The sequence below is a fragment of the Microcaecilia unicolor genome, chromosome 12 (genome assembly GCF_901765095.1).
Source record: "Microcaecilia unicolor chromosome 12, aMicUni1.1, whole genome shotgun sequence".
In the NCBI taxonomy this organism is placed as follows: Eukaryota; Metazoa; Chordata; class Amphibia; order Gymnophiona; family Siphonopidae; genus Microcaecilia; species Microcaecilia unicolor.
The window spans coordinates 63480660-63498812 of NC_044042.1; the positions used below are offsets into that span (position 1 = coordinate 63480660).

The 18153-nt window shown below is 43.4% G+C and overlaps 1 protein-coding gene across 2 annotated transcripts in view; it reads right to left on the reverse strand.

The window, feature by feature from the left end:
• EI24 (EI24 autophagy associated transmembrane protein) overlaps positions 1 to 13058 on the reverse strand; it is a 59232-nt gene extending 46174 nt beyond the window's left edge. Inside the window, exon 1 of one of the 2 annotated variants that reach the window (XM_030220837.1) lies at positions 12966 to 13058. The gene's annotated coding sequence lies outside the window, so the exon portion shown is untranslated. The remainder of the gene's footprint in view (positions 1 to 12965) is intronic. The other variant, XM_030220838.1, reaches the window with a different exon arrangement.
• Positions 13059 to 18153: the final 5095 nt, after the last annotated feature.

The window sequence follows — 18153 nt, forward strand, 5'->3', positions numbered from 1 at the left end:
ATTACATGATGCTTAAACAGCAAAACAGGGCGTGGTGTTGCAGAATTTAGGGCTGTGCAATCACAAAGCAAACTCATATCCCATAATTACAAACTTCAGATTTGTTGATAGTACAAAAAGATACTATGTGTGGGAGGGGGACGGTTTGAGAAAGAAGGGCAAATACTGAATCGAGGGTGGGAGGGAGGGAGGGAGGGAAGAGAGGAGAGATATTGGACGTGTGGAGGAAGGGAGAGAGACCCAAGATGCTAGACTACTGAGGAGGGCAGGAGGGCTTCAGCGTCAAGTCCCTCCCCACACAACTCTGCCATCACACCTCAGAGAGGTGAAGATGCTAGTGAAGGGGAAGGGCTGCCTTTATACCTACTGCAGGGTTCAGAAGTAAGTGCTGCGTCACTTGTGGAGCCCTTGGAAGAAAAAAGCAGCAGCCAGGACAAAGAGAACTCCAGCATAGAGCTGTCAGCAGCATGACTGGAGCCATCTCCCCTGTCTCCTAGTCTATTTTGATATCCCTCTATTCTCCACCTCTTTCCTTGTCTTCTCTTGCTCCAATCCATGACTAAGAAGGTGAAGAGCTTCTGCTGCCTGCCTCCCACAAGCAGAATCCAGTGCTTCTCAACCCTCTCCTAAAGGCATACCTAGCAAGTCCGGTTTTCAGGATTATCACAATGAATAAGCATGAGAGATACTGGGATACAATGGGCTTCCAACAAATGCAAATATATATCTCATGCATATTCTTTGAAGTAATCCTGAAAACCTGACTCAAAGCTGATGCTCAAAGCCCCGGCGCTAAAGCCCACAATGCAAAAACACAGCAGAAAACAGCTAACCAATGCTCAAAGCAAAATGGCATTCACATTTTATATGCAGATCATTTGTGCTGTTAAAACTGAAAGCAAGGGGAGGAATGTGCCTGGCGAACGCACACAAATGTTTTGTGGTATGCGCAGCTCTTGTGCGCATGTCCAAACAAAAACGGAACTGCAAGCTTACATCGGCACTGTTCTTCTGTGCCTTTAAGGATAAGCTTCTCAAAAATTGTTTGCATTTAAACTTTTGAAAGGCTCATATATTTAGCACAGAATAAAAAACAGGCATCCATGTGTGCTTTCACTTTCGGTTTAGCTCGGACTCACACGTTTGTTTCTCATTACCAGTGCTTAGAAGCTGCACAGGCTTCCTTCTGCTTCCAAAAGATGACAAAACCGGCTGTTTAATATGAGAAACTGACAAGAAATCCTCTCCACAAACCCCTCTACGCTGCCCCCGTGTCGGTGGTAGGTTTTCAGTGTTACAGACCATCATTTGCTTCTCGGCATTGCAGCACTGTCGTCTGAGCATTAGGAAGGAACAGTTAACTACTTTATTAGCTTCCATTTAAAAACATGAAAAAGTAATTTGCAGCCATCTTTGGCACACAAGTCAGCACTGGCGCTTGAGCCCTCTGAACATTCAGGAACTGTTTAATGTGCGTGCTAACACATTTTACAGATGGTGCTGGTTTTGGTATGCCTCCAGGAGAGGGCTGAGAAACCCTGAAATAAGCAATCAGCTGCAGGACGAAAAGCCTTGTGCTGGGCAGGGATTCTTCCTACTTCTGGTGCTATAGGTCTGCAATGAGCCTAGAGTAAAAATGAAAGGGGTGACACCACAGCACTGGAAGAGGAGGGGAACATGTGCAAAATCCCCAGCAGGAGGAGCAGCTAGTTCTGGGTTGGGGGGGGGGGATGGGTAGAAAAGAGAACACTCAGCAGAGGAGGAGTAGAAGCACTGGGTTGAGAGGGATAGGAGTACTAGTTATAGAGAAGACAAATGTGAGTACTGGATGAGAGACGAGAACAGGAGCCAGGGCTTAGGGGGAAGGTGAGAGGGGAGAGAAAAGAGTGGGAGCACTGTGTAAAGGGGGAGGGTGGAATGAGAGCACAGGGTAAAAGAAAGATATGAGGGTATTAGGCAGAACACAGAAGATGAGGGCACAGAGGGACTGACGCAAAAAGCTGTGTATTAGAGCTGTCCACCAATAGCCGAGCACATGGTCTCTAACGTGAGCTTACTACAAAAGTTCAGAACCTTGATGCAGTAAGCAATGAGCATGCAAATTACTGCCATGTGAAAAAATATGAACTGTCCTACTCACTGCTAAACTGTCTGGATAGAAACTAAAAAGAAGGGGAAAATTCCCTTATTTGGTAGAATGTCCCATGCAGGATCAGGTGTTGTCAATTTGGAAGATGGGTACGGTGGCAGAAGCGAGTGGGCAGCACACAAGAAAAAGATCTAGGTATCATTGTAGACAATATGCTGAAATCTTCCGCCCAGTGTGCGGCAGCGGCCAAAAAAAGCAAACAGGATGCTAGGAGTTACTAGGAAAGGGATGCAAAATAAGACCAAGAATATTATAATGCCGCTCTATCACTCCATGGTGTGACCTCACCTTGAGTAATGCATTCAATTCTGGCCACTGCTCTATCAAAAAAGATATCACGGAATTAGAAATGGTTCAAAGAAGAGCAATCAAAATGATAAAGGGGATGGAACTCCTCTCACATGAGGAAAGGCTAGAGGTTAGGGCTCCTCAGCTTGAAAAAAAAAAAAAAAAGAGACAGCTGAGGGGAGACATGACTGAGGTCTACAAAATCCCGAGTGGTATAGAACGGGTAGACGTGAATCAATTTTTCACTCTTTCAAAAAGTATAAGGACAAGGGGACACTCAATGAAATTGCATGGAAATACATTTAAAACAGATAGGAGTAAATATTTTTTCACTCAAATAATAGAAGCTCTGGAACTCTCTGCTGGAGGATGTGGTAACAGCAGTTAGCGTATCTGGGTTTAAAAAAAAGGGTTTGGAAAGTTCCTGGAGGAAAAGTCCATAGTCTCTTATTGAGATGGGCATGGGGGAAGCCACTGCTTGCCCCAGGCTTGGTAGCATGGAATGTTGCTTCTAATTGGGTTTCTGCCAGGTACTTGTGACCTGGATTGGTGTTAGGTTCTCAGGTTCAGAGCCCGCGGGGCTGGGCTCTGGAGCAAACGTGACGGAACACATGGACTGGAACACTGGACTGGAATTCCCCGGACTGGAGGACACAGGACTGGAACCCCCCGGACTGGAACACCAGACTGGTCCACACAGCTTCACCTGCACTTAGCTACTAAGCTCCCCAGGAGTTGAGCTCCTGGGTTCGAGTAGCCGGCAGGACTTACTGGATACCGGATGACACAGGGACCAGGACTGGAAACAGAAGTGCTCCTAAACCTAAACTGATCTACATGCTCCCAAGCCCTAAACCAGCAGGTGTGTTGGACTTCCTAAGCCCTATACTAAACAGGAGCTCCTAAGCCCTGCTCAAGAAAGAGATTCCCTAAGCCCTAAACTAACAGAGCAGGGAACTAAACACAAAGCTAACACAGGTGCTACTAAGCACCAAGCTACAAGCAGAGCTCTACACTAACAAGCTAAACACAAAACTATCAAGCTACCTAAGCACTCCTCTAGCCAGCTAGATACAAAACTAACAAGGTGCTTCCTAAGCACTATTCTGGCAAGCAACCAGAAGAGCTCCTAGCACTAAAAGGGAAGACAGGGGAGCCACAAGGAAAAAGCAGGGAAGCTAACACATAAGCCAAAAGTGCTTCTAAAGCACCAAACACCAACAGCAAAGACTGCAATGCTCCCAATAGCACAAACACCAGAAGTACTTCTAACAGCAAACTCTGCAGTGTTCCTAACAACACCAAACCCTGAAGTACTTCTATCAGCAACAGAGCTTCCAAAGCCCTACACACAGCAATGCTTCCAAAACCAAGAGGGAAAATCAGGAAAGCTAAACACACAGTCACCAGTGCACACTGCACTAACACTAACCTGGCCCTTAGCAAAAGCAAGCAGGGAAACTAGACACAAAGTCAGAAGTGCACACTGCACCACCGTTGCAAAGGCTCTGAAGGAAACACCACCACTTCCTTATCAAGGCCCTCCCTGATGATGTCACACTCCCTAGACCCTAGGCAAAAGCACACTGACCCAGAGAGGCCCAACCCACACCAATGCAACACCGTGAAGCACTTGAAGCCAGTACACCCAAAGAGAGGTAGAGCTAACTCAGTCCACCCACACAGCTGTAGTAAAGTAAAACAATTAACCCCATGCTGCTGGAAGCTGCCAGCACAGAGAGACAGAGCCAGCTCTGAAAGGCCAGAGAAAAGAAACAGAAGCCAGCTAAGAAGCTGACCCCCAGGAAAGAGGTAAGTTTGAGAGGGGTTCTGACCCCAATCATAACAATTGGCCCCTGTTGGAAACAGGATACTGGGCTAAATGGACCATTGGTCTGAACCAGTATAGCTATTCTTATGCTCTTATGTTCCTGCCTCTTCTTCAAGGTAGGCAAGGGGGAGGGAAGAGGGTAAGGGGGTGGGGGGGGATACACTTGACTATCAAGGATATTTTTGGGATGGGGAGGGGAAGTCACTCGACTACCAGGAATATTTTTTAGTTAGTGTCAGGGTGGATGGGAGCATCTGACAGATGAGGGAATGCCCTCTCAGGAACCTCTGGAATCTATTATATATGTATATGAGTGTTTGATGTGCTACCTTTGCTTTTATGTTTCTTTCCTGTCAATTATTGTCACTCTTTTATAATTTTATTATGTTTTATTGTTGTAAACTGGCTAGATTTTGTTCGAGCAGTATATCAAATTTTAATAAAATTGGAATGAGGAGAAGTTTCTGGGATAGGGGATCATAGGGTCATCTCAGGGTATAACATACAGCACTACAGAAGATCTAGTCCTTCTGTGCCTCCTCTAAGGTGACAAGTTCCTGCCTTGTGCTCAGCCTTAAAGTTTTCTGTGCAGTTCTCAGCATTGGACTGAACAGCTAATAGCTTCATTAACATTTATTTCAATATGCTATGCACCAGTATCCCTTGCACAGATTTGTGCAAGATAATCTTATGCAGGAAAAGCTCTCTGAATCACAAGGCAACAAAATTATATTTAAAAAATTACACTAATTCTGTACCATCTGTGTAAGCTTTCTGCATCGGCCCTAGGGTTAGAGAGAAAAGAGAAGTAAGAGTACTGAGTGGGGTATCACTAATGGGAAAGAAGAGCAAGAAGGGCTGGGAGGCAGACAAAAACATGGGGTGGAAGGGGGAGAGAAGTGACAGGAAACAATGAACAGAGAGAGCAAGAAGGTGAGGGGGTGTGTGTGGTCCAAACTGAAGACTTAGGAGCCCAAATGATCATTGTTTTGCTACTATTTTCTCAATCCTGGCCTGTATCATTCCCTACATCAACAGGGCCTTTCAGAGAATCAGAACAGGCTAGTGCAAATTAGTAGGCCCAAAGTCCAGAACATATGTATATATTTTTTGGAGATATGGCAACCAGATTTAAACTAATAAAATTTCAAGGGTATATCAAATATTTATATGGAATATACAATACTTTTATTCATAATACTATTTAACACTTTTTATACCTGTTTTTTTTTTTTTTAAACATTTGTCACAAATCCCTAGAGAGCACTTAATCATTTCTATCGGGGGGGGGGGGGGGGGGCAGCAAGCCAAAGCAGGGCAACTGTGCCTGTAGAACAGTATAATAAATATATCATCTCATCAACTGACTACACAAGAACTAGGAATATTGCAGCATGGTTTGTCTTTTGTTCCATCCGTTCAATATAGCACTAATTCAATATCCGTCTTTTGGCACCCAGTAGGCTTTATTTATTGTTGTTTTTCAGTCACTTAAAGGTGTTTTTTTTTCCGAGATCAGATAAGCAAGGGAGATGATACTGAACGTCCTTTAAGAAAAAGGTTAGGTCACTTAGGTTCCTCCGGGGCCTCCAGATGCTTCCATTCAGACATTTCAAAAGTTGGTATTGAGGGACCTGGCTATTATTGAACATCAGGCCTCCATAATGTGTTTAACTAAGGAGCAAAGGCAGAATTAACAGATTTAACTATGGACACTTCTCTTGTCATTACTAGGGCAGACAAGGGAGGTGCCACAGTAGTTATGGATCAAAGCTGAGTGTCAGCTTTGACATTCGGAATTTTACTGTAGATTGGATGATCTCACAAAGGATTTACAACAAAGGGTGGGTGTTTTTTGGCTTGGGCCAATTTGACTGGAATAATTTCATATAAAGAATTTAATTTCTTTATAACGAGCATCTTAAGATCCCTTATATTTCTTTTATACCGAAGATTCATAAATCTGTCCAAGGTTCCCCAGGTCACCCCATAGTTTCTGGCCAGAGTTTCCTCATAGAGCCATTATCTCAATACTTGGACTACTTTTTGAAACCTTTGAAGCTGAAGCTAGGTCTTACTCTGTTTATACAATTTCTACAGAACAGTTAATATCCCCGATTCTCAGTAGGTGCTTTTGGCTTCCCTTGATATGGTAGCCCTGTACATTAACATTACTCAGCTCAGAGCCTTAGAGGTGGCCTGTGAATATCTCTCACAAGGTTCAATTTCGGGGAGAGGTTATAAGTGTTATTATTTATTTACCGCCTTTTAAAAGAAGTCACTCAAGGCAGTGTACAGTAAGAATAAATCAAACATAAGCAACAGACAATTACAGCAGTAAAAATATTCAAATACATAGTATATTACAAGTTATTGTCTTTTGTCACAGTTATTTTCAATTTGAGAATAACGTTTTTCTCCAGATTAAAGGTGTTACAATGAGGGGACTACTGTCACACCCTCCACTGCATGCCTATATATGACCATATTTGAGGAGAAATTTATATAATTCAGATTATATTCAGAACATTTTAGTACGGAAAAGGTTCTTAGACAATGGATTTTGGTATGGCAGGATACAGAAGAAACTTTAAAGGATTTTGTTAAGTATATTAATGAAGTGGATCCTAATATTAAATTTACTTTGCAATACAGTAACAGCACCATTAATGTTTTGGACATTAATGTCCAGACCTCCTCTGATAATAAGAGACATCAATATATAGAAAGGAAACAGACTGTTATATACACAGAGATCCTGGTTATTTTTTCCCAATATAAACAGAGTGAGCAGACACCTATAGGTGTCCTTCCTTATTTTCATAATGCTTATAAAGTGAAAAATGTTACAAGGAAATACTGGCATGTGTTGGGCATAAACTCTTCCCTTCAACAATTTCCTAAATTTGGATTTCATAGGTCCAACAATTCTGGTGAAATATTGAATAATAGACACAGAATTGCAGGTCTGGATGGACATTCCTCTTGTGGCCATTGTAATTATTGCAAATATTCCATGAAAACATCTACACTGGATATTCCTAATTCTAATAAAATATTTTATTTGAAATCTTAACTGACTGCCAAAGTGATAGTGATAGGAGTGTACTACTGTCTGCCTGGAACAGACGGATACAGAAATGTTAAAGGAAATTAGGGACGCAAACAAATTGGGCAACACAATAATAATGGGTGATTTCAATTACCACAATATTGACTGGGTAAATGTAACATCAGGGCACGCTAGGGAGGTAAAATTCCTTGACGAAATCAAGGACTACTTTATGGAGCAGCTGGTACAGGAGCCGACGAGGGAAGTAAAAATTCTAGACCTAGCCCTTAGTGGAGCGTATGATCTGGTGCAGGACGTAATGGTGCTGGGGCCGCTTCATAACAGTGATCATAATATGATCAGATTTGACATTAGCTTTGAAGTGAGTATACATAGGAAATCAAATACGTTAGCGTTTAACTTTAAAAAAGGAGACTATGATAAAATGAGAACGGTGGAAAAAAAAAAAAGAGGAGCAGCTGCGAGGGTCAAAACAGGCGTAGATGCTGTTCAAAAACACCATCCTGGAAGCCCAGGCCAAATATACTTTGCGTATTAAAAAAGAAGGACAGAAGACCAAACGACAGCCGGCATGGTTAAAAAGTGAGGTGAAGGAAGCTATTACAGCTAAAAGAAAATCCTTCAGAAAATGGAAGGAGGAACTTTTTTGGGATCTTGCCAGGTATTTGTGACCTGGATTGGCCAATGTTGGAAACAGCACACAGGGCTTTATGGACCTTTGGTCTGTCCCAGTATGGCAGTACTTATGTACTTATGATAGACTTTAACCTGAGGATAATAGAAGATCTGGTGGATTTTTATAGCCTCTGAAGCATGAATGAGGAGGGGATGTTATACCTTATTGGCCTATATCACACAGGTCTGTAACAAAACACCTAGCACCCACTTGGGGTTACCCAGCGGCCACCTGAAGGATCTGTTCCCAGCACTGCTCAGGCCTGTCTGCACCTGGGCATGTGCTCTATATAGCACCCTCCTCCCACCGACTGCTTGCCTCTGGGCTGGTCTCCCATTCTCCAGTTATTCCCCAGTGATTTCTAGGACACTGGGGCCACACTCCAGGGGTCCCACAGTTCCCAGAAAGCACCCACAGACCCAAAAATATGAACCAGGATTCTTAGTCAGTCCAGGACAGCAGAGTCAATAAACTAAATAAGGTTTATTGTCACAGAAATTGAACAGTGAACATAAAATGGTGAACTCAGCAAGCAATAACAGGTAACTAAATATGAATCAATTAAACATTTAATTACTACCTGGGGAGTTCAAGAAATGTAGCTGCTCACAGGGCCTCAGTAAAGAGATCTGTCTCTCTCTGCTCCCTGGCTGAGACTGGGGAAAATCCAGTACCTTCAGGCTAGATTTGAAATCCAGAGCCAATCAGAGCCCAGGGCATCAACTTTGAAAGTAGCTGCCCAATGGTACTGCAGATTGCCTTTCCATAAGCTACTACTACTTAACATTTCTAAAGCGCTACTAGGGTTACACAGCGCTGTACAATTTAACATAGAGGGACAGTCCCTGCTCAAAGAGCTTACAATCTAATAGACAAGTGAACGGTCAGTCCGATAGGGGCAGTCAAATTTGGGCAGTCTGGATTTACTGAATGGTAAGTGTTAGGTGCCGAACGCAGCATTGAAGAGGTGGGTTTTAAGTAAAGACTTGAAGATGGGCAGGGAGGGGGCTCAGGAAGGTTGTTCCAAGCATAGGGTGAGGCGAGGCAGAATGAGCAGAGCCTGGAGTTGGCGGTGGTGGAGAAGGGTACTGAGAGGAGGGATTTGTCCTGTGAACGGAGGTTACGAGCGGGAACATAAGGGAGATGAGGGTAGAAAGGTAGTGAGCGGCAGCAGACTGGGTGCATTTGTAGGAGAAGCTTGAATTGAATGCGGTATCTGATTGGAAGCCAGTGAAGTGACCTGAGGAGAGGGGTGATATCAGTATATCGGTTCTGGAAACTGGAAGAGAGAAAGTGGAGGAGTAGCCTAGTGGTTAGGGTGGTGGACTCTGGTCCTGGGGAACTGAGGAACTAAGTTCGATTCCCACTTCAGGCACAGCTCCTTGTGACTCTGGGCAAGTCACTTAACCCTCCATTGCCCAAGGTACAAATAAGTACCTGTATATGTAAGCCGCATTGAGCCTGCCATGAGTGGGAAAGCGCGGGGTAGAAATGTAACTAAAATAAATAAAATAAATTTTTTTGCAACGGCTTTAAAACTCAAAACATGCACCAACTGCTGGCCAATTAGGAGAAATACAATTCATGAAATAATACCGTTTTCAGGATCAAAAACCCACTGTTTTGTCACAAGGCCTATCTACAAAGGTTTGCTTTTGAACACATGGCAAGATTCTGGCTTATTTAAGCTGGTTTGTTATTGAATCTGGAATTGAATCTGGAAGTACAACAGTGTGATCTTTATTGACTCAAGATACATTGTTCCTTGGATTCTGGCATCATTTGTCATAGACTGTACTTAGGTCTTAGAGACTATTTTTAGTGGGTAAGATTTCCTCATTTCATCTCCTGAGCATGAGATAGTATATTATTAGAAAGTGTTTAACAGTATTATAAATACAAGTATTGTACATGCTATATAAGTACATTACCAGTAATAATTTTTGAGTTACAACCACAATTAAACACAATACTCAAAATGAGGTCACACTATGGAGCAATACAGAGGCAATATAGTATTCTTGGTTTTATTTACCATCCCTTTCCTAATAATTCCTAGTATCCTGTTTGCTTTTTTGGCCTCACTGCACACTAGGCAGAAGATTTCAGTGTATTGTCTACAATGAGACCTAGATCTTTTTCTTGTGTGCTGACTCCCAAGGTGGACCCTAGCATCAAGTTTCTATGATTCAGATTATTCTTCCTAATATGCATCACTTTGCATTTGTCCACATTAAGAGCCCTGTTTACTAAGGCGTGCTAGCGTATTTAGCGTGCGCTAATGCTAGAGACACCCATATATTCCTATGGGTGTTTCTAGTGTTAGCGTGCCTACAGCTCGGCTTAGTAAACAAGGCCCAAAATTTCATCTGCCATTTACATGCTCAGTCTTCCAATTTCTTAAGGTCTTCCTGCAATATTTCACAGTCTGCAGTTGTTTTAACAACTTTGAATAGTTTTGTGTCTGCAAATTTAGTTACTTCATTTGTCGTTCCAATTTCCAGATCATTTATAAATATGTTAAATAGCAATGGGGCCAGTACAGATCCCTGCGGCACTCCACTATTCACCCTACTCCACTGAAAGAAATGGCTCTTTAACATGCATACATCAACATTATATTGTGAAAAGACTAAATGAAAGCATTGTCAAAATCAGTAGGTGAAGGCAAATGGCTGTACAAATAAAAATTGCTTTACACCTTTATCAGCTGGGACTGTGTGTGTGTATATATATATATATATATATATATATATATACACACACACACACACACACAAATGGTAGTGCAGTGGGAGTCATCCATTTTGGGGAGACTATTTCTCCAGCACCCCTACTCTGATGTGGCCTATTTTCAAACGTAATATCTTTTTTTCATTGGGTTTTCATCCACATCAAATTTGGTCCCATTCTGTAAATTTCTGCAGTAACATAACATAGTAACATAGTAGATGACGGCAGAAAAAGACCCGCACGGTCCATCCAGTCTGCCCAACAAGATAAACTCATGTGTATACCTTACCTTGATTTGTACCTGTCTTTTTCAGGGCACAGACCATATAAGTCTGGCCAGCACTATCCCCTCCTCCCAACCACCAGCCCCGCCTACTACCACCGGCTCTGGCACAGACCGTATAAGTCATGCAGTATTCTGCCCCCAGACCCCTTACGCATAATTTCTTTCCAATGTGGTGGCCAATTTGGTTTTCTGCATCTAATGCTCAAAATGATAAGGGTGCAGCAGTAGCATTTTTTTTTTTTTTTTTTGGGGGGGGGGGGGGGGAAGCATGCAAATGCCTCATGGAATAATGTTCAGTTCCTCTGCATGTCTGTATGTATGCATGCATATATCTGTGTGCTTGTGTCTATATTAATGTTTCTATGCACTTTTATCAAGGGGAGAGGGGTATCTGTTAGAGTATGACACGGGGGTAAAATTTGTCCCTGAACCCGTGGGTTGTCTCCGTCCCCATCCCATTCCCGTGGGCTCTGTTCTCATCTGAAGAAGCCTCGAACACTTATGATTTTATATTTAAATCTTTTTATTAAAGTATAAAAAGGAATATGCTGTGCAACTGTTGTATATAAATTACAAATAGAAAACAATGAGCAATTCTAATAAACCCTCCCACCACCACCCTCTACCCTTCCAACCCCAACAACAGCTGGCTTCTATTACCCCAAGGAATCCTTATCTACCCTGTTAAAATGTCCAGGGGTACAAAATACAACATCTTCTGTATGCTCTAGAGGGGAGAAATATGCCCTATGAAGCACTATTATGATTTTTTAATCTGTGGATGAAAAAGAAACCATCAACAATCTCAGGATTCAGTCTTAGCTCTGCTGTCTTCCACAGTCCTACCTGAAATAGAAGATGTCTTCTTAGAAGATGTGCTAGTAGCAGGATGTACAGGATCCCCCATGCAAATTTTGCTAGCTGTGGACAACATATTTGCTTGTTTTCCCCAAAAATAAAAAATATTGTCATCCGTATCAATCATAAATAACAGTCCAGTTCATTATCAGGCTTCAAAGTAGAAAGTGACATGAGGAAAATGTTTGTCTCCGGTCCTCACAGGGCTCTGTCCCCATCCCCGTGTCATTCTCTAGTATCTGTGTTTTGTCTGTGACCAGGAGAGGATAGGAAAGAGGAGGAGAAGTTTGAAAGCAGCAGTGCCCTAAGTTTCAGGCTACAGGTATTGGAATTTCCAACAGAAATGCACTGGGCCATATATTATAGCACTTTATATCTGTGGAAACCCCAGTCCAATCTAGCCTATTTTTTTTTTAATTTGATGCATCTTTCCTCAGGTTTTCCCCTCACACCCAATTTAGCCTGTTCTATTAAGTTTTCAGAGAATTATTTTGTCAGACACAGGGATAGGGCCCAAACTCTGAAGAAGCCTTAAAGCCTGCCAGCAGATTGTACAAAAGGTCAGCAGGATCTGTGTTTTAACCGGACTTTCCTTCAACTTAAGACAGGTTTGGGACCAGCCCACCTAGACAGTCATTTTTTTTAACCCTTTATGTATACATTTCTGGCATTCTATTAAGTTAGACTTACAAATACCAAATAATACAAGTCTTGCAGCACAGTGTTTCCTCTCAAACATCCTGAAATGCCTGCCAGGGAACCTTCCACCATTCTCTACCCTCAGTCAAAGAAATTTAAAAAAATGGCAATCAACGCTTCATTTGGATAGGAGCGAAGGATCCTAGATTAATAAGAGAGCACAGATACCCAACCGCAGACACTTAGCTTCCCTCGTACGCTGAGCCCCCCCTTCATACACATTGAAGGAGTGGGACTCGGGACCCCACTGCCCGTGGTGTGCCATCTCTCGCTCTCTCCTCCACTCTTCCCAGTCCGGTATCTCTCCTCCTCTCTTTCCCGGCCGCAATACAACATCCCTCCCCAATTTTCTCACCACCACCCCGGTCTTACCTTCCAACTCTGAGGTCGCCAACAACGACAGCAAATCGCACAGGTTACCCCCAATGTTTTCCCTCTGTAGCCTCCCGCGCCACCTCTGACGCAACTTCCTGTTTCCAGCGGGGCGGGACTCTCGGAGCCCGAGCGACGGCTGAGGGAAGAAGAGCAAGCAAGGGGGACTGTAGTAAGACTCCAGGACTGAATGTACGTAGACTGTATGACTCGCTGCCGCAATCGGCGACCTCAAATGCGAGTTGTAAGGTAGGATGGGGGGCGGGGGGGTGAATGAAGGAGAGATACCGGGTCAGAGAGAGATGCAATGCCGAGCAGGGGACGGGGAGGAGAGATCGGTTGTTGAGCGGCTGCTTCCTCCGCTTTGAGATATATTGGGCCGGCTTCAGGCCTCGTTGGGGTTGTCAGGGGAGTTAGAAAAGGCGCAGGACCTGTCCTTGGAAATCCCTAAAGAGAGAACTCCCGTCCCGAGTGGCAGATCGTGGTAGGCCTTGGCCTTAAGCCTGGGGACGGTGTAAAAACCGGATACAGCGGGATCCTCGGGATCTTCCGGTAGGATCCCGCAGATCTGGGTTTTACACCGTCCCCTTAAGCCTGTGTTCAGTAAAGGGCAGCACGACTCGTTCAATTGCTGTAAGTTTTCGCATGCGTGGATATGCATATGTACTCAGCAACTGCAAGATCTTTCAACGCCCTGTAGTTTTATTTTACTACGATTTTCCTTTTTAACCACTTTGTTTCATAAAATGTTATGTGTTAGAGGCATGTTTTATATGTGGAATTAGCGTTTATAAAACTGTGTGAATGTATATGCCATGTGCAAGTACGTGTCAAGAGAATCTGCCTGTAGGAGGTGTTCCCGGGGTCTGCATTTGGATGGAGCTGTTTCATTGTTTACAACGAGGTTTAATGACAGTGGGCGGATCTTGCTGCCATATTGGTTAGTCCAAAACGATAGTAAGCGCTATTGACAACGATAGCAAACTTGTGAGATTTATATTGTTTTATTAAACCTAGGTTTTGTATTCTCTCTATTAGGAAGGGATTGGGGGGGATGTTTGGGGAGTTTTCAAAGGGGAGTAGCAGGGTTATATTCAAAATGTTCTTGACATTCCACACACATCCCAGCCTGGTCCGGTGGAAACAGTTGAGGGTAGTCAACAAGCCGCCAGGGGATGTTCCGTAAGGATTCTGTTGAGCATCGACCAAACCGGCACCTATCAGCCCATAAGTGACCCCCGGGCATCAGAAAAAGAAGGGGACAACGCCAAAAAGAGTAGGAACTGGAGCCAATGAGCCATCGCACCCCACTACCAGCATCTACGCTTGAGAAGAGAGATTAAGCCCACTCTGCTTTTTCTTTTGTTTTTTTTAACTGAGCAGAAGAGAAAGGGTAAAGTTCAAAAAGAGGAATCCTATACGCACTGGTGGGCAGGAAGTTGGTCATTAGAAGAGGAGAACACGCACACAGCCCAAGGCTCACAGCAGCTGGAAACTGCCGCATATATCACTAAACAGGAGCTAGGTGCCAGTAAAAACAGGCTGATCAAACAAGATCAAGAGAACTAGCCTGACCCCCCCCCCCCCCCCTCCCCAACACAAGTTCATGGGAGGCTAGAGAGTGGATTTCCAGCCCCTTAACTCCCCCCCTCACACCCCAAAATAAAAGTCTTGGTGGCTCAGTGGGCTGCGAACACAAGCTCCTCAACCTGGTGGTCTAGCGCCCCCCCCCCCCCCCCCCGTACCTGAAGTGACGGAGGAGGGAGTAGTATCCTGGGATGCACTGGGTGAGGCTTCACCACCACCGGATCTCTAGCCCCCCATGATCATGGGTCAGGGGGAATGAGGGTCCACTGAACCTCCAGCCATGTCACTGGCTTGAATTGGGTGGGAGTTTTGTTTCCTGTGGGGGGGGGGGTTCTATGGGGGGGAATGGGGGGGCCTGCTAGCATGCAAGTGCATGCTGGACAGGGCTCACCATTTCTCCCCAATGGTCTGCAAGCCCTAACACTATCTCTGAGCTTGGTAGGGTTTGCTGTGGACAGTGCGCCAATGTTTGGTGCGCTGCCCGCTGATCATTGTGGAGGAATAATAAGATACCTGTTTAGCATGCATTTCCACGTTACTTGCGGTCAGAGCCCGAGAGTCGTCGTTTCATGCACTCGGGGGCTCTGATCATGTAGGTGCTAGTATAGCGCTAATAGCCATTAGCACCCGCATTTGCTTCTGATCATCTGTCAATCATAGATTTCAATTTCCAAAATGGATGTTACACTTTGGCCACACCTTTTTACCACAGGCACTCCTTTCACTTGAGCTGGCACTGCAGTTTCACAAGAATGATGCCACTCTTGAGTAGGCCTCTGTCCCTTGCAGCTCTCTTACTTTTCTTGGTGCTGTGTGTACTTAGCATTTGTCAAGGCCTTCCATTCGCAGTTCATCCCAAAGAGCCAGAAGAGCATTGCGTCCCCCCCCAACTATAGTTATATATAAAGGTGTATTAGCACAAATATCTACTAAGACCTTACTGAAAGCAGTATGTTCCAGTATGCCAAGAACTTGAATCAGATTGCCTGTTGGGTTTGCATCCCATGTACTTTATTACCAGGAATGTAGACTCTTAACAGTATGACAGTTTTGAGGACATAGTGCTCACCTGCATACGACTGCCACAAAGCTTTATAAGACTGAAGAAGTGAAACCCTTGGGAGTTTGTTTGGCTCTCTTGAAGCCGTGATCTTTTCTAGCTTGTTAATCAGTCTTATTGTTTTGTTAGTCGTTTACCTTCTTCAGTTTTTATTACATATTGCCTTGCATGCATTGCTAGAATTATTATCAAGCCTGTGAAATATAAAGCAATTGATAGTTGTAAGAAATACATGTTTTTAATAAGTGTTGAATATTAGAATAATATAAGATCCATTCTGCTTTGACCCTTGCATTTGCTCATTATTTTGCTCACTTCAGGGGTCTTTTCCCTGTTCTCTCTTTTGTCCAGAATGTGTGAACACTGTTTGCTGTAGCTTCTGAGAGACCTAGTACAAGTGCAGTGAAGAAAAGAAGATACAACGTGCTGATGTGGGCAGTAAGCTCTTGGCAGAATAGGAAACTTAAATATATCTGAATGCTTACCTGAGTAATAAGCAGTATGAATGAGTTGTTGGAGATGGCGAATAGGAGACTGCACCTTGAAATGTAATTTGCCCATAGATTCTTTGCAGAACCTTAGGCCAAAAGGAAGGAACTGTGAATGTGATTTAAGAAGTAACTAGAACTAGAAGGGTTAATCAATAAATGTAAGAAAAATAAGTAGAAATGAACCATTTTGTACTTAGTTAAGGGCAAAGCATGTGAAGGAAGGATCCATATATATAAGGGGAGGAGATTTATTCTGCCTTTTCTTATAGTTTGAAAGAAAAGCAGATACATCAGAAATTTACTTCAGTTAGTTGAAGCTTATAGAAGCCTTGTTGCCTGAAAATGCTATAAAAAATGAACTCTGTTTTTTTTTTTTTTGTCTAGAGAGAATTGCCTGTTATGTTCTCTGTATTTTCTTGTCTGCTGGCTTTCTAATAAAAGAAACTTTCACTGGCAAAGATTTGTTTTACGTTTTATTTCAGGTTAACAGTAGTGACCAGTGTTGGGGCTGGTGCTGTCTTAAAATTTATTTCTGAAAACAAAAAAGTCACATCCCTAGAATTTATGTACAGCTAGAATATCAGACTTCTATCCTGTGGACAAGGTTAGCTACCTAAACTTATTTGGTAGTGCAGAAAATTCACACTAACTGGTAAGTTATTCCACTGATAAATCCCCTCCACCTCCACCCCAGAGTGCTATATTTAGCTGCTCTGTGAGATCACATCTACCAATTCCTTAGTTAGCCAGCTAAGCTGATTTTTAAAACTGCCCTTTTAAAGTAAGTACATTCCTATGCTCTTGACCAGATGAGACCCTTATTGATTTTTATTTTATTTTATTTTTGTTACATTTGTACCCCGCGCTTTCCCACTCATGGCAGGCTCAATGTGGCTTACATGGGGCAATGGAGGGTTAAGTGACTTGCCCAGAGTTACAAGGAGCTGCCTGTGCCTGAAGTGGGAATCAAACTCAGTTCCCCAGGACCAAAGTCCACCACCCTAACCACTAGGCCACTCCTAGTCATGAAACATCACAGCCGAAAGTGATATGATTGAAATTATTTTACGAAATAGTTTCACGTTGGGTAGAGTGTTGTGATGGAGTGTAAAGAAAACTATTGGTCCCTGTAATCACACTCCCCAAGGATTCAGCAGGGAGGGCATGGTTCAGAGCAGAAACAAGGCAGAGGGAAGCAGCCTTCCACCTTATACTTTCACAATCTGTGTGAATATCAGAAGCCTGGCTAAGATAGGAAAAGATTTACCTTGGAACCTTGTGAAAGTCCTGATCCTTTGGGTTTGTTTGATAGTGAAGTTAAGCTAGTGCACACTGTGACAGTGGGCCTGGCAGAGGACAGGCCCGTGTGACGATTGTAACTGACTTTCTTATTTCCAACTTACCATGCCTGTGAAACGAGCAGGCTTCAGCATCATTAGCTGAATATTAATAGAGTTTTGTTTCATGTATTTCTTTATTTATTGGGATTTATTAACCGCCTTTATGAAGAGATTTACCCAAGTTGATGTACAGCAGCAGGTACAGTTTAATATATAAAGCTTACAATTTTGTTAACAGCATAACAATATCCCACATTTTCCCACTCATGCAGGCACAATGTGGCTTACAAACATTAAATAAAATACAGAATAGGAAAACTTAGAAGAGTATACAAGGAGTATGCAGGGGGAGAAGTATCTAACAGGGTGAACTAGCAGGGTAGGAGCCAGGGAGGGTGCATCAAGCAGCGGTATAAAGTGAGGAGTAGGTCTTGGCAAAGAAGTAGGTCTTCAACAACTTCTTGAAGAGGGCGTGGTCCGCTTGAGTTTTAAGGTGTTGCGGGAGAGAATTCCAGTGCTTAGGACTCCAATAGCGGAAAGACGAGGCGAAGATCCTCTTGTACTTGACACCCTTACAGTTTGGGAAGTGAAGGTGGAGGAAGGAACGGGCAGCAGGGTTGGCATTCCTGGGCGGGAGGTCAATCAAAGGTCCTTAAAGGTCTCAAAGGAGCGTAAAAGGCTAGCTTATTTTTTTAAGTACTCTGGCCCAT